Consider the following 16,141-nt stretch of genomic DNA (forward strand, 5'->3'; position numbering starts at 1 on the left):
TTGGCGGTTGTAGGCATTCTCCGCTTGTTGCTCCGCCCATCGATTGTCCCAAGCGTTGGACATGTTTTTCATATAGGAGAAAATTTCTCCTAATTGGGCGGAGGTGTTGACTTGAAACTCCCGTGGCGGCGGTTCGCTCTTGTCCGGCGGCGATGTCCTTCCACTTCCTCTTCTTCTTCTTCTTCCTCTTCTCGTTGTGGTTGGGATTGCGGTGGTGGCGGTGCTGCACTCCTTTGAGCTTGTGAATGCTCCGCGCCTTCTTCATAGTTATCAATGGCATCAAATGCGGAATCCTCATCGGGCTCAAATTGAGGAATGCGAGAGGGAATGTTCCTCTTTCTAAATTCCCCATTGACGGGGTTAGCCTCGATAGCTCTCCGGTGGGCGGGTGTGTCGAGCTTCCAATTGGCTTGGTTTGCCCAAACATCGACCTTGGTCAATTGCGGGAGTGGAACGGGAAAGTGATCCCCCGCTACTTGCATAAAATACCCTTGACCCCAATGATCGGTCTTCAAAAGCCCCACCGAAAATAGCACCTCATAAGTGATAAACTTTTCTCCACCATCCTCCGTCATACCGGCAAAAGAGACCCCCAAATGTTCGCCAATTGCCGTAATCAATCCCCCACAACAGATGACGCCCCCGTCTTTCTTCGTGATCCTATCCACATAGTAAGTAAAGAGGGTCCCATAATCGATTCCCTTCTTGTTGAGTAGGCACCACATCACGTTGAGCTTCGTTTGGGAGACACTTCCCCCATCGATACGAGCAAACATAAGCTGAGTCATAGCACGATGGAGGTACCTCAAGACGGGGTTGCGAATTGATGAAGACTTGGCATAGCCCGCTGCATGCTCTTGCTCATTTGTCATCGCCCCCCAAACCTCTGAAAATTCATATTCATTGTCCTCTTCGGGGTTGGGGTCGAAGCAATGGAAGATCCCACTAAGCTCTTCCATGGTGAGCGAGTGCCAACGGTTCCCTAGGCGGAAATCGATGCTAAGTGGAAAATTTTGGCGGCGATCCTTAGTAACCTTTAGCGAGCTTAGGAACTCGAGAGTATACTTTCGAAACGATGGCCACTTCCTTTGGAACATGTAGACGAGGCCATTCCCATCACCCACGTCGCACAACTTCCAAAAATCCTCCATGATCCCCAAAGTTTGGAGAGGGAAATCGTGGGGATATCTAGAAGGTGCCGTTTCTCGGGCCGTCACTTTCTTCCACATAGCCTTTTGCTCTTCCGTGGCAAGGCTAATGCCAAAGTTCTTTGCATTCTCCGGTTTCCCTTTTGATCCCATTATCCTACAAAAGAAATTACACTCTTAAAAGAGAATCAACAAGTGGGAGATCAAAAGTTCCCCCAAACTTGCATTCAACCAAGTAAAAATCAAGAGATAAGAACTTATATGCAAGCTTGGGTAAAATAGCATCCTAATTTTTAGCATAATAACATTTTAAGCAAAAACAACCAAATTAGGACACAAAAAATCATCCCCCAACGTGAATTCATCCCCCATGCAGAGACGTATCAACCAAATATCCATAAAAACCAACAATCTCTACAAAGTCACAAATATTGCAATTCATGGAAATAATAATAGCCTCACAATGCTATGAACATGATTGCTACTTTTAAACTCTAAAAACCAAGAGAGAATCATCATTCACAACTTAATAATCACCAACCAAGCAAATTTTTAAACCATAGAATTCAAAAATTCATACACATAATCATCCCCCATCATGAATTAAGAGATTCTACCGAACAATTCACCCAAAATAAAGCACAATCCATGGAAGAAGTAAAGAAAAACCCAGAAATTGAGTTAGGATTCATACCTTTTTGTGGAGAGAATTTGTAGAAGAAGAGCTCTAGACTTTGAGAGAATTGAGTGAATGATAGCGTGGGTGTGTGATTTGGTGATTTATATAGGTGGGGGTTGTGTGCAAGGATGGAATTTGAGAAGGAATGTGAAAAGGAATGGAAAACATACCTTTTATGGTGGAAATCCCGTCTCTGGACTGCGTGTGGCGACCGCCGCGTCTCTCGTGGCGGGCCGCCACACGGGCCTTCGTAAACAGCAATCCTGGCGGGCCGCCGCGGCCCGTGCAGCGGTTACTCTGGCCCGCCCTAAGCCCGATCCTTCCTGCACATGTTAACACACGTGTGGCGACCGCCGTGCTTTAAGTGTGGCGACCGCCACCAAAATTTTTTTTATTTTTATTTTTATTTTTTATTTTTTATTTTTTTATTTTATTTTTTTAACAGAACATAAAAAAAAAAACGAGAAAATAAAAAATATAAAAGAAAATTGGGTTGCCTCCCAATAAGCGCTTTTGTTAAAGTCGTTAGCTCGACTTGAAGTGGCCCACTAGTTGGGCGGATCAATAACTCGAGTGTTGAAAATTGGCATAGGGAGCAATTTGGTCCCTAGCTTCTTCCACCACTTGTACTTCCCCTCTTTCGTTTTGATGACGTATATCTCGGGGTCCTCTTTGGGTGTTTTCTTTCTCTTCTGTTTCTTCTTCTGTGGAGCAGATGTAGAAGAATTAGCATCACCCTTTTTAGAAGAGTGTCTTACCTCTTTGATAATGTAGATAGTGGAGGTAGAAGGATCCTCCGCTTCAAAGGGATCTTTGGACTTGGTCAAGTCGGTAGCCATGACTGCTCTGCACTGTTGTTCCATTTTTGCCCGCTTTGCCTCCTCAAACTTTAGCATCTCGCTCTCGATCTTATAGGTGGATTGACCATGATTATCACTGATTGTGATCTCGCCACGACCTACATCAATCAAAGCTTTGCAAGTGGCAAGAAAATCTCTCCGTAAGATTAGAGGAACGTTCTTGTCTACTTTCATGTCGAGCACAATAAAGTCGGCAGGAAAAATAAAATCATCGACTTTAACTAAGACATCCTCAATCATACCTACAGTCTTGATGGACGAGTTATCGGCCAATCTGAGTGTTACATCTGAAGATTTGAGTGGCCCGATGTTGAGCTTTTCGTAGTACTTCAGTGGCATGAGATTGATGGACGATCCTAAGTCGCACAGTGCTTTGTCAACCTTCCCTTCTCCAATTCGGCACCTAATGATGAACTGGCCCGGATCTCTTTGCTTCACTGCCCGTTCCTTTTGGATGATCTCGCTGCAATGATGCGGTAGCTTAAGGTCGGCTTTAGTCGGCTTTTTTTACCTCATTACCGCCTCCCTTAGTAGCTTCGCATACTTTGGTATTTCCTGCAACGATTCAACAAGTGGAATGTTAGTATGGACTTTGCAAAACATGTTAAGGAATTGCTTGAACTGCTCTTCAAGCTTGAACTTCCTCTTTGGCTGAAAAGGGAGTACAATCCCGTTGTGCCGCACAAGCTCCTGCTTAGTGGACGATTCTGCCGTCACAGTGGCGGGCCGCTGCGGGGTGTGTGGCGGTCCGCCGGCGACTGGGCAGTCCTGCGTGGTTGTCTCTGCCGTCTCAGTGGCGGGCCGCTGCGGGGTCTGCGGCGGTCCGCCGGCGACTGGGCAGTCCCCAGATTTCTGCTTTGCCACCCACTTCTTGTTAATATCATCCACTCTTGCTGCTGCCCTTGCTCTATCCTCATCTAACTTCTTCTGAATTTGCTCCATTTGAGTGGTAATATTGGTTACAGCTGCCGAGATTGTGTTCATTCCTTACTCGAGGTTGTTTATCCTTGCTTCGACCACTCCGATCTTGGTGTCATTAATCTTCCTATCTTGCGTAATTACTTCCAAGATCTTCGTGATTCCTTGTTCATACTTGTCTTCCTTCTTCATCGGCTCAACCACTCCTCCTTTGCTAATATTGAATCCTGCAGGGGGTTGCAAGTAATTATTGTTAGAATAAGAAAGATTTGGGTGCGGACGGTTCCCATTATAATTATTGAAATTACCGCCCCCCTGATTAGGGCGATAATTGTTATTGTAGTTTTTGGGACCGCCTCCTTGCACGTAGTTGATTTCTTCCACAGTTGATATGGCAGTTTCGGGTGCATTGACCGCCACTATGGAAGTTGCCGGAATTGGATCTTCCTTCCTCGAGATGTCCATTTGATCAATCCTGACTCTAAGTTCTGCTAACTCCTTAGCAAAAGAACTTTCTTCGGCCTCTTTTATGGCTGCTACTCTTCTCGTGGCAATGCCTTTCCTTAGACCACCCCCGACTGTTGGTGGCGAACTCCTCGATCACCGCCATGGCATCCTCTCCTGTCTTTCTTAGAAATCCTCCATTTGCCCCTGAATCAAGCATAGCACATATTTTCTCGTTAAATCCATTCTAGAGGATTCCTACCTGATGGTCTATGGAAAAACCATGGTTTGGGCATTTTCGAAGAAGAGCTTTGAATCGAGCGAATGCCTCATAGAGGGGCTCGTCATGGCCTTGTGTGAATTGAAAGATCTCACTTTTGAGCTTCAAAATAGTGCCTGGCGGGTAGTATTTGTCGAGGAAGGTAGCTACGATGTCCTTCCATGTGGAGACCTTTCCTGGTGGCATACACTCAAACCACTCCTTAGCAGAATCAATCAATGAGAATGGAAAAAGTCTTACCCGTATGGCATCGTCGTCGACACCATTTAATTTCAGAGTGTTTGCGATTTCCACGAATTTGGAGAGATGGCGGTTAGCATCTTCAGTCGCCCTACCTGCAAAAGGAGTTTGCTCGACCCTTTGGATAAGGGGCATGCGTAACTCAAAATTGTTAGCATCAATACGAGGGCCGTTAGGAAAAGTGATCATATTCCCATGATTGAACATGTTCATCACAGGTAATGTTTCTCTGTTCTTCTTTTCCATGGCTTCTCGGGCTGCTCTCTCCGCATCTCTCTCATCCATCAGCAACTTCACCATCTCCTGCAGCTTCTCAATATCTGTTCGGTCACCCATTGTTCCTGATCCTTTTTCACTTCTTATTATTCTACGAGTTCTTTCAAGTTCTAAATCAAGCGGCTCTAAGATGTACTTCCCAGAACGCGTTCGCATACAAAACCTGCAAGACTCGAAAACAAAAACAAATTAAACTAAAAAAAAAAAAAAAAAAAAATTAAAACAGAAAGCAATAAAAATCCAAAGTAGTAAAATTATCCGTTTGAAGATATCACTCCAAAGTGAATTGTCTTCCCCGGCAACGGCGCCAAAAACTTGATGCACTTTTTATTTGCACTATAAATACCTGCAAGTATACAGAGTAGGTATAGTATAGCAAAAGGTTAGTACCGGGTATCGAACACGGGGAAGATGTACACAAAGTGTCTATCTTCTACTAGAACTCAATTACTATCTGGAGAAACAAGAATTTTTTGTAACTTTTTGAAAACAGTAAATATTAAAAACAGTAAACAACTAAATGCAAGCAAATCACGGAGAGAAAAGTATAGAGATAAGGGGAATTCCAGGGATGTGCTTTCACTTTTATGGTTATACAAATTCCAAACTACAATACCCTAGCACAGTTAATACTTTGAAAGGACGAGTCACCTAGCTTATGCTCATGCGATACAAACATTGATTACTAACATTAGGGTTGTCAATCCTAACACGTAACTCCAAAAAGCTCCTAAGACCCTTGAAAAGTCCTCACTCTCAATTAACAGTGCCGTATTAAAGGAAGCTAACTGTAGTGTCTACTAAGTGGATCTAACTCGCTAGAACTCTGTCACAGTTATGAAGCAAGTTGTATTGAATCATACATAATTGTGTCACTCAATTATGAAGCATCATGATTAACTTAGGGAAGAAACAAAGTAAAAACAAAACGGATATTAAATAGAAAACGGAATTGTATAACCAAAATTGCTACTAACACATCCCTAGAATCCTATGAGTTTAGTTACACATGACTGAATAAACTAAAAACATAGATTGAAGGGAAAGCAATTTGAACATAAAACTAAAGCAAATAAAACCCGTAGGTTGAATCCTTGTCGTTCTTGATGTTCTTGAAATCCTTCTTCAACTCCTTGCACAATTGAAGTACTCTAGCTTTTGATCTCTATGAATGTGTTCTTGTTGTGTGAAAAAATCTCCTTTTTTGATGAAGCTTGAGGTCCTATTTATATGGGAAGATTATTCCTCATCATAGAAGGAAAAGATCTGCAAAATTTGGTAAATCTTGGAGCAAATCTAGGGCTGGTCGGATTAGCCGCCTTTCTCCGGCAGGCCGCCGCACCTTGGCCGGCGGTCGCCGCGTTGGAGTCTAGAGATTCTGACCCTTCGGTGGCGGACCGCCACATGTCCTCCGGCGGTCGCCGGGCGAGACTCTTCTCCTAGCGTAAATTTCCGAGGCGGGCCGCCACATAGCTCTGACCGCCGGGCGCCGGCGGTCGCCGTACAATTTCGCGGCGGTCGCTGGTCGCCGTCTGACTCCAGATTTCCAGACTATGCGTTTTTACTCCCCTTTTCGGCTCAAATATGCACAGTTCTCACAAAACACGTCAAAATACCAAAATGTATAGAATATGCAAATAATGGACATGTAGAGTGATTTTGATAACAAAAACGGACCAAATAATGGCCTTAAAACAGTGCAAAATCCGGGCGTATCAGTCTCCTTTATTCTCCTATTTATATTATGTTCCTTTTGGGCTCAGACAGGGATCTATGGAAGGTTTTGGATATGAGCTCCCCCAATTAGCTTTTTACTAATTAAATTGAACCCACAATTTAATACAAGCTTATATTGGAATATTACGAACAACCACTACAGATGTAATATTGAACTCTCCCCATCCAAATCCGAAATTTCAAGTAATCCGGGTTTCCACTTTGTTTATTATTTATTTCCCGCGCTTGAGATATAAATGTCCATTAATTAATTAATGTCTGCTATGAACTTAATTAATTAATATCTTATTAATTCCAAGAGTGGACTTAGCAAGAATCATTTATTTATTGTTCATAGAGTAATAAAACTCCAACTGGCCAGTTTTCCGAATAATAAAACCTTGTTCGAGCTCCTCTTGAGGATATTATCAAACGAGACTCACCTCGCGCACGTTTCAACATAATAGCAATCCTAGCACCGCTAGATATTAATCACCACTACCCAATATATCAGGATTATTGGGTTGCGAAAAACCCGCACCATTTGATAAGTCAAAGTAGTGCATAATCAATACCGTATGCTCAATACTAACATATGTAGATTAAGAAAAAAAAATATTTTATCAAGACCTAGTCTTTCAGTAAATAGCATAACGACACGTCTTGCTGTTAGATCCGTTCAGAGCTATACCACACCAATGTCATCTTATTTCAGTAAGGCTTAGAAATATGCGGACTGACATTGCAACCTTTCACGATAGGTAGTCTAAGCCTATCTAGGTTGTGAAATTCTTCTTTTTCTTTTGCAAAGCATTGCATAGATCTGACCGTGTTACCTTAAAGTGGACGACGCCCACAACCGGTCTACTAAGCAAAAGACTTAGACTTTGTTTACTTCTTATGCATTTAAATGTTTGAAAAACATCTTATAAATGCACAAGCAAACACAATGTAATAATATGCTGATTCTATTCATGCAAAACTGCTCGAATAATACTGAATCGGGTTAAAAGTGGATTATATAGTTTTACGTATACAAGCAAGATTCTATTCGAGCGAACTTGCTCGAAACATGCTTTTCAGTATACCAAACCTAACAATCTCCCACTTATACTCAAAACATGCTTTCGAGTATACCCACTGCCAAAAACTCTCCCACTTATACTCAAAGTAGGTCTTTGTACTAGATATATCGAACCACCATTCATTTCACAAGGTGAAAGAAAAATCTGCTTGGTTGGTCTCTGATAATATCTTTTTCACCATAATGTCTTTGTTGCGTACTTGATCTTTAATCAATTTCATCCCCATATGTGATTGCTTAGTTTAATAAACTCGTGTGTCCCTTGAGTTAGCCTTCACTAGAGTAATAAAAAATAATACTCATAGGCATACTCGATCACTGATTAGTCATAAAACTAAGACAGTGTAACCCCAAGGACATTACATGAATGACTGGTAAACTAGAATATAGTTACTAGTCTTTCTCAAGCACTAGGGTATATTCATTACCTGAATTAAAATCATTTGCCATGGTTAATATGATATATACTTGCTATGCAAAAGCACAACTAATATCAAACTTAGTACACATTATGACATACATGAGACATATATCTCCCAAAACTAGTCTCATAATTCTTAATCTCATTAAGCGTCCAACGACACTTGACTAGAGACAAGACAATTCCATATTGAAAGGTATAAACCTTTTCATGGAATTTCTAATGCTAAAATGTTCCAAGCAATGTATAGATATAGGATTCCTAAGAGAGTCTTAACATTCTTTCTAGCAATCTTAAAAGGACTTAGATGCTAAGAATGTAATTAGTTTCTCTTAAATCATTTATCTTAAACTGGGTAGACAACCAGTTTCCTACGCCAGATGCCAATCTAGGTTGTTTGTAACTTTTGTAGATTTCATCATTGTAGAGTACCAATAATACCATATGTAATGCACCTTCAACTTGCTTGTGCTTACAGCACTGTTAAGGACACAAGTCAAATTCCAAATATTTGACAATTTTGATAAAACACATATACTCTGATTTAGATGCTTGCCTAAGACCACGAAGGTCTATAAGCTTCCAATCATGCGTTTCTTGCCTTTAATTACATATCCTTTAGAATGTTCTAGTAGATGATTTCCTCAGGACTTCTATTTGTAGAAGGCTGTCTTGACAATCATAATACATATATTCTAATTTCTGTAAGTTCTAATAGACAATAGGATCGAATCAATCCTGGCACAACGACAGACGAGAAGATGTTTCTCTTTGGGCATAAACCATTGTCATTGTCTAGCCTTTTTGAGATCCACATTTACACTTGCAAATATACTAGCTCCCACTGACTGACACAGCCTATAGGTAGTTTTGCAAGTCTCGTAAAAATATATTGTCTATCTTAGATTGTAGTTTGGAATCTATCACCTTTTTAAGGGTGAATATCCAAATGAACCAATACTACATTGTAGTTAAAGGGATTATGTTCAAGTTAATCTAAGACTGAGTCTTACGACACTCTTAGACCCATGAACTTGTTGTGTTCCAGTGGAACGCTCCCACTACGATATGGTTCTTACAATCTTAGGTACTGAAGTTGATTTTATTAGTGCAAAAGTTTCTAATGGTGTGACTTCTTGGTAATGTGGAAAATCCGATATCTCTCTCTTTATTTTGAGAGTTATCATGTTGTTAGGCTTGTAGTTCATCTCTTGATCTTCATACAAGAATTATATCTTTGAAGATTACAGAACTTATAACCTTACATCATTTGGGACAAACCTTAAAACATGCCTCAGTACTCAACTCCAATTTCTTGGACACTTTTCCAACACGTGTTGGAATAACATTACACCTTGAGATGTGCTAGACTAGAGACGCTCTAGTCCACAACTCGTGTTTTGTAGAAGGTACTGATGTTGGTAGTTTCTTTAATGTTTATCCATCAATGATAAGATTTTAATGAGTACAACTCATCACTTAATCAAACTTGTCTTAGAAAGACTTTGATTCCTTCTTACATAACTATCCCATTCATTAGATGAATGCTTGGATTCGTTAATGGAAATTAGACTCCCACTACTGATCATAACCCTTTGCTCGTCTTCTTATGGTGTAAACCATCAAGACTCGCTAGTCTTTCTATGTTGCACTTCTATAAGTGTTCTGAATCAAACGATTCTAACTCATAGTGCATTAAACAGACTTTCTCGACTTTCAAGCTATTTAACAAAAACAAATTGTTAAAATCTTGATAGTCTAGATCAGTTTGAACAATAGCTAAGTATTTTCTTGGCCTTTAGATTAAGAGCCATAAATTCTTTATCATCCATTGTTTAAGAAGTTGATGCGTTGTTTAATACTCAATCTTGTCGCACTTATATTATTTTAATACTATGATTCCTTAAGCATCAACCATAAAACAAGAGTTGAGCATTAATAGCTCCCACTGCAACAAAAACATAACTGGATCAAGATCTCTTACTTAGAAGTTGCATTGTCATGAAGTCATTGTCCTTCTATCAAATAGGTCAATCCAACTCACAAATCATCTTTTCTCGCTTTAAACAAACTTTGATGACAATTAAGGCTCTCCCTTTCCATATATAGTCTTTTGTTCAAATGAACTAGGACTTAAGAAAAATACAACCTTTATGAATTCGTCATCTATCATGTTACTTTCCTCTAACAGTAACATAACGACTAGTATTCTGAAGATTTTCTACTTTTCAGTTACACCTACTTGTAGTCATTTCATGTTACTTTAGGCGATGACTTGTGTCAGAAACTATTTGAGTGATCAAAAGATCCTCAAAACATTCTGTTACTCTAGGATATTCCAATCGAATAATCTTGACAGATTCTATTGATATCCATCTTTCATCGTCATTAACCAAGACTTGTCGAGCTACTTAAAGGAAAATAGCTTGACCTTATGATGTGGATCCATGTATTTTGTGATCCATTTCCCAAGGATTTACCCAATTTGTAGGTGATTGATCTAATATTTTTGTGAAGTAGATTTTCTATTGTATCAATAATGGCAACCCAACAAGAATTTAGGAAACTAAGATGATCAAAACAAGAAGTAACATTGGATAGAGTGGAAATTGTGATACATAGTCATTGATGAGGCAAGCTAAGACACTTACAACATACTAACATGCATCCATGGCTAGATCTTCAAGGGAACCACAAACCTCAAAGCATACCTCTACTTGATCCATGCTTGAACTAGCAATTGATGGAAATCTCATGCTTGAACTAGCAATTGATGGATTCAAGCAACCTAAATCTAGGAATTGGATAGAAACCCTCTTCAAGAGGAAACAAAGCTCTCAAGCATATAATTCAGCAAAAACCTAAAGAAAAGAAATGACATCAAGAGGTATTTATACTATGGGTCCAAAAATAGAAAGTTGGCCCACAAAATCTAAAAATTGGCATAATCGCCCGGTCGGGCGTTTTTCACATGCCAAAATGCCCGGCCCGGGCGTTTTCCCTGTCCTCGGGCGATTTTCACAAGCGAAACGCCCGGTCGGGCGTTTTTCCCGAAGCTCCCGGCCTTCTCTGCGCGACTTCCGTAAAACCGCCATAACTCCCTCATTCGGACTCCGATTGGGATGTGCAAGATACCCACGCGAAGCTGTTTCCAAGGCGAAGATAGTGGTGGTAGTTTCATAGCTTTCGGATGTCATCTTAATAGGACTATTTCCAGTTGAATCCAACTGTAGTTGAAATCCTTGACGCACGGCTTCCATGATCGTATCATCCTCCCCTTCTTGGAAAGGATTTGTCCTCAAATCCGAGCCGTCTCTATTCATTGCCTCATCGGGAATCCCTCTAGCTTTGTTGGACCATTGGCTTGTCTTCTCTTTCATCCTTGGGCCCCAATCAACCTATGGCTCACGCCGAAATGAAGACCCTTGACGTCTAGCACTCGTGGTCATATCATCCTCCCCTCCTTGGAAAGGATTTGTCCTCAAATCCGGATTTCGTACACCTATGAAATGGAAAAAGAGCAAATCAAATATGAAAGTATGATGAAAAGGATTAAGACCACTAACGGCTCTAAGAGACAATAATACACCAAAGACGTTGTGTGGGCCTCCAGAATCATGTTCCCTCAAGCTCAAGGCCAAGTGACAATAAACATGAGAGCACGAATTAATGATTCCTTTCATGTCCAAATCCCTCCCATAAGAAATCAAGACAAAATCATCAAGATACCCTTCATAACAAAACTCAAACAACCTCACAATATAGGTATAAGATATATGTGCAAATAAACATAGGCATTCCTTCACAATGTAGTCCCAAACAAAGCCATTAGATATAATGTTCTTCACAAATAGACCATAAAACATCCCAACTCCATTGAATGGTTTGATGGACATGCAATAAAAGCAATCAACATGCCAAAACACAAATGCCCCAAGCACCTTGTTTCTATTTGGTTCGATCATCCTCATACAAATGATGCCCAAATCCTTGAACATCTTCACAAAAGATTTGGCATTCTCAACAAGACTAGGCATATACAAGAAAGGGTCCTCATAGTGTGTATATTCAAAGGTAACCGAATAAGGTTTATTCACAAGATTCATATTCTCAAGGTTAAACAACAAAAGACCATAAGGAACCATTGATACATCATTCTTGCTCAAATGAGAGCTACTCCACAAATTGACAAGCCCATATTTAACACATAGAGTAGGTTCATCACAACACACATCAAGTTTGCAAGAAGGATTATCATTTAACAAACAAAGTTCATCAATATGGATTTCATCCCATTGCCCCATCAATTTCAAGAGATTATCAAACATAAGGGAGCAATGTGTCCATAAACCTTCATGCACGACATGGAGACAAGACACAACACCATGCATATGATACTTGTAAAAAACTACATCAAGTATCATGAGAAATGTTTCCAAATTAGCCCCACACAATTGCTCTAGCAATTTTAAAACAATACCACAAACATGAGAACGATGCAATTTTATGCCATTAGTCACAACATCATCCTCAAGAGACATATGAGTGAAAAAATCCTTCACAAAACGGCCATAGAATACTCCAATCTCATTGAAGGGTTTAACCACTATGCAATGAAGACATAGCAAACACTAAGTTCTAAAGTCATTATCCATGTTACTCTTCTTGGTCTTAGTATCCTCATCCACATACACATGAAGCTCAAAATTACCAACAAATGAAAGTTTAGGCATCTTAGCATGCAAGGAAGTCACTCCAACATTCAAGGTAGAAGCCACAAGAGAAATGTCATGTCTCTCAATGCTTGATTTTACCAAGAAAGGATCAATATATGGTGCAAAGGTAGATTTAGCATTCAAAGTTTCAAGCTCATGAGACCACTTTTTACACAAGACATCAATAACAAATTTATCAACACAAAGGGGTTTCTCTAATATAATCTCATTCAATGAAACATCACAAGGAGATAAGGATAGTGCACTTGAACCTTGGGCAAGGAGTTCATCCACTTGCCCTCGTTCCTCTTGTTCCTTCTTCGGGTGAGTAGTTTCCAAGCCATGTACAACATGATGCCTCACTTCCATGCCTTCAATTAAATTTCCTACAAATTCATGAACACAAAAAGACATAGAAGAAGTGTTAGTGGGTAAGGGTTTAGTTTCCTCACCAAGGGCAAGAGGCAAAGGATCATTTGGTGCCCACCCAAGGTTGACCTTAGAATCTAACAAGCACCCTTTACTCACTTGTGCTTGTGATTTTTCTCTCATTTGATATTTTTCTTTTCTCTCACCCCCACCACTCTCTCTTGACTTTTGCACCTCACACTCTTGTCTTTTATCACGCTCTCTTGGCTTTTTAGACTCACATTCACTCTCAAGCCTTTTCTCTCTCTCTCGTTCTTTTTTTCTACTAATTTGGATTAAGCTCTTCGAAGAGGAGACATTTGCATATACATCAAGAGACTTATGTGATAGATGGAAAGAAGAGGGTGTAGCCAAATTATTTGATGAGTTACCTCTTTGGTCAACACCACCATGTGGGTAGATAGGCCTCAATCGAGCTCTATATGAGACTTCTTCTTCAATTGGCCTCTCTAACCCCTTATGGCTAACTTGATCTCTCACCCTCCTAGAATACCACTCTCCATGAGACTTGGGAGCTCTTTTCCCACTATATCCTCTATCAAGCCCATCTCCATGGTACCTTGATTCATAGTCACCTTTAAAACGGCCACGGGCACCATTTCTTCCCCCAAACCGATCATTCTCCATGTGATTGACTCTATTTCTATCATTCCCCCTTTGCCATCCCTCATACACCACTTCTTCCATCATCTCCTCCGGGGCAACATTAGGTAGATTGTTACCCCTAGAAGTAGGAGTCCTAGATGTGCGGCCTCCCTTCAAGGTGTTGAACTCCTCAAATAAAGTGTTTTGGGCGGCAAGCATGCGGGCTTCGGATTCTTTTGATTGAACAATGGATTCTTTTGCTCGCACATCCATTTGGATCATCATCTCTTGTTTGAATTCCTTCATCATGCGGGTCATCATGCTCACAAGGTCCCCATCGGGTATAGGGTGAGTCATGCTTGTTTCCTCCCCTTCCGCACTTGTCCCCGCCATTTTGTTGGACCGGGTGCGAGGAGGCATAGAGTAAGTACCTACAAATCAAACAAACACTAGGAACTAGTCCTAGAGGTTAGTAATAAAAGAAAGTAGAATTTAAGAAGATGAACTCAACCTTGATGTCCCAAACCCCCCTCAAATCACTCCCCAATAACTCTCGACAAAGGCTTAGAATATTGTGAGAAAGGTGGATTCACTCACACTCACAAATCCAATTCCAAGATTTAAGTGCTTGAGGTGGATAAATCAAGGTATACTACTTGGTCAACAAAATCAAGAAGACAAAGCAATAAACACATATTGGCAAGATGCAAGTCAAAGAAAAACAAACAAGGGGTGACACTTTTGCTGAAATTTGGCTGATCTTTATGATTTTTTTTGGTATTGATTCCCGCGCCCAATTTGGATGAATGTTGGTGGATAGATTCCCAAACAAGTCTAGATCAAGGGAAAAATGGCCATATATAGTCAGATTTGATGATTGGATATGTTTTGTATGGTTTTCCCCAACTATGCCAAAACAGGGCAATGATGTTAACCTCCACGGTTAACTAGGCAAACTAACGAATTTTTTGATGTGCAAGATACCCACGTGAAGCTGTTTCCAAGAAGAAGACAATGGTGGTAGTTTCATAGCTTTCGGATGTCATCTCAATAGGACTATTTCCAGTTGAATCCAACTGTAGTTGAAATCCTTGACGCACGGCTTCCATGATCGTATCACCTTATTCCTCAAAGAGGTTGTCAAGTACATGCATAATGCATTCTCGAACATTCTTCGTGGAATTATGTCGAGGAAATGGAGGACATGAATCATTGAGTATAAACTCCAAGCTTTCAGCGATGAGAAACTTATCCATTTTCGTTTCCGGTCTACATAATTTAGGCATTTGAGTTTTCTTTCTTTAAGGATCGTTGAAAAATATTGAATGACATAATGAAGATTTGGCAAGGAAACTTATTATCACATACTCATGCTCAATACATAATCACAAATAACCACAAAACAATTATGTATCTTACAACAGCAAAATTAATAAATTGTATCCTCCTCTGGAGGTTAATACGCATTAAAATTTTGACAATTTTACTGGTCACAACACCGACACATCAATTGCATCCTCCTCTGGAGGTTAATACGCCGAATGTTGCCTAAGCACGACCATCAGATTTAGCATTACAGAATTTTATTTCTACAACACACTCCCATAACAATGTTCATGTGCTGACAACAAAACCAAGCTATCTCATAAATTCTGATTGAACCCTAAAACTCGCAGTTCCTTAGGATTATTGTCCTCACTCTGCAGGTGGCAATAATATTGGGAACCACTTTCTAGTTCATTCTATTTATTATGTGAGAAGTCCGCCCTTATGAACTTGCTGTTTTCGTAGGATTATTGTCCCTACTCTGTAGGTGGCGATAATATTAGAAAATCAGCTTCACAAAATTTGGCAGTTTAACCGATGGAGACCGTATACAACGCACTTGTTGTAATCATCACTTAGATATTTTTATATGGTTTTTGCATAATTATCACACAAGCAGATAAAACAGATAATCCACTTAAAAAAAGATAAACACCAAATAAACAGATAAATCCATCTAATGCATGACATTTAAACTCAGGATAATTATCGAAAATTATTTAATCTAGTCAAGGGAGAATCAATTAAATAATTAAGTTTTATATTGGATCATAATTATCCAATTACTGATAGGATTTATCAAGATAGAGTTAACTATCTAAATCCATTTAGGATTATTCAAGATTTTATTTCGATAAAATCAAATCCTACAATTCAAGATAACGTTGATCTAGGATTATCATTATTTAAATCGTACTAGGATATTACTAGATAGAAACAATTCCATCATAATCCATAAGATAAAAATAAAATCCTATCAACCAGGATTTATACAAATCTTAATTCTATTTAGAATAGATA

At 39.8% G+C, this 16,141-nt stretch overlaps 1 non-coding gene across 1 annotated transcript; it reads left to right on the top strand.

The window, feature by feature from the left end:
• Window positions 1–4,327: 4,327 nt before the first annotated feature.
• On the top strand, window positions 4,328–4,434 carry LOC148932555 (small nucleolar RNA R71). Its single transcript, XR_016136086.1, has one exon. It is a non-coding gene; the product is annotated as a small nucleolar RNA R71 (small nucleolar RNA).
• Window positions 4,435–16,141: the final 11,707 nt, after the last annotated feature.

This window comes from Salvia hispanica, chromosome 2, assembly GCF_029641045.1.
Source record: "Salvia hispanica isolate PSC_SH4W2 chromosome 2, Shi_PSC_v1, whole genome shotgun sequence".
Taxonomy (NCBI): domain Eukaryota; kingdom Viridiplantae; phylum Streptophyta; class Magnoliopsida; order Lamiales; family Lamiaceae; genus Salvia; species Salvia hispanica.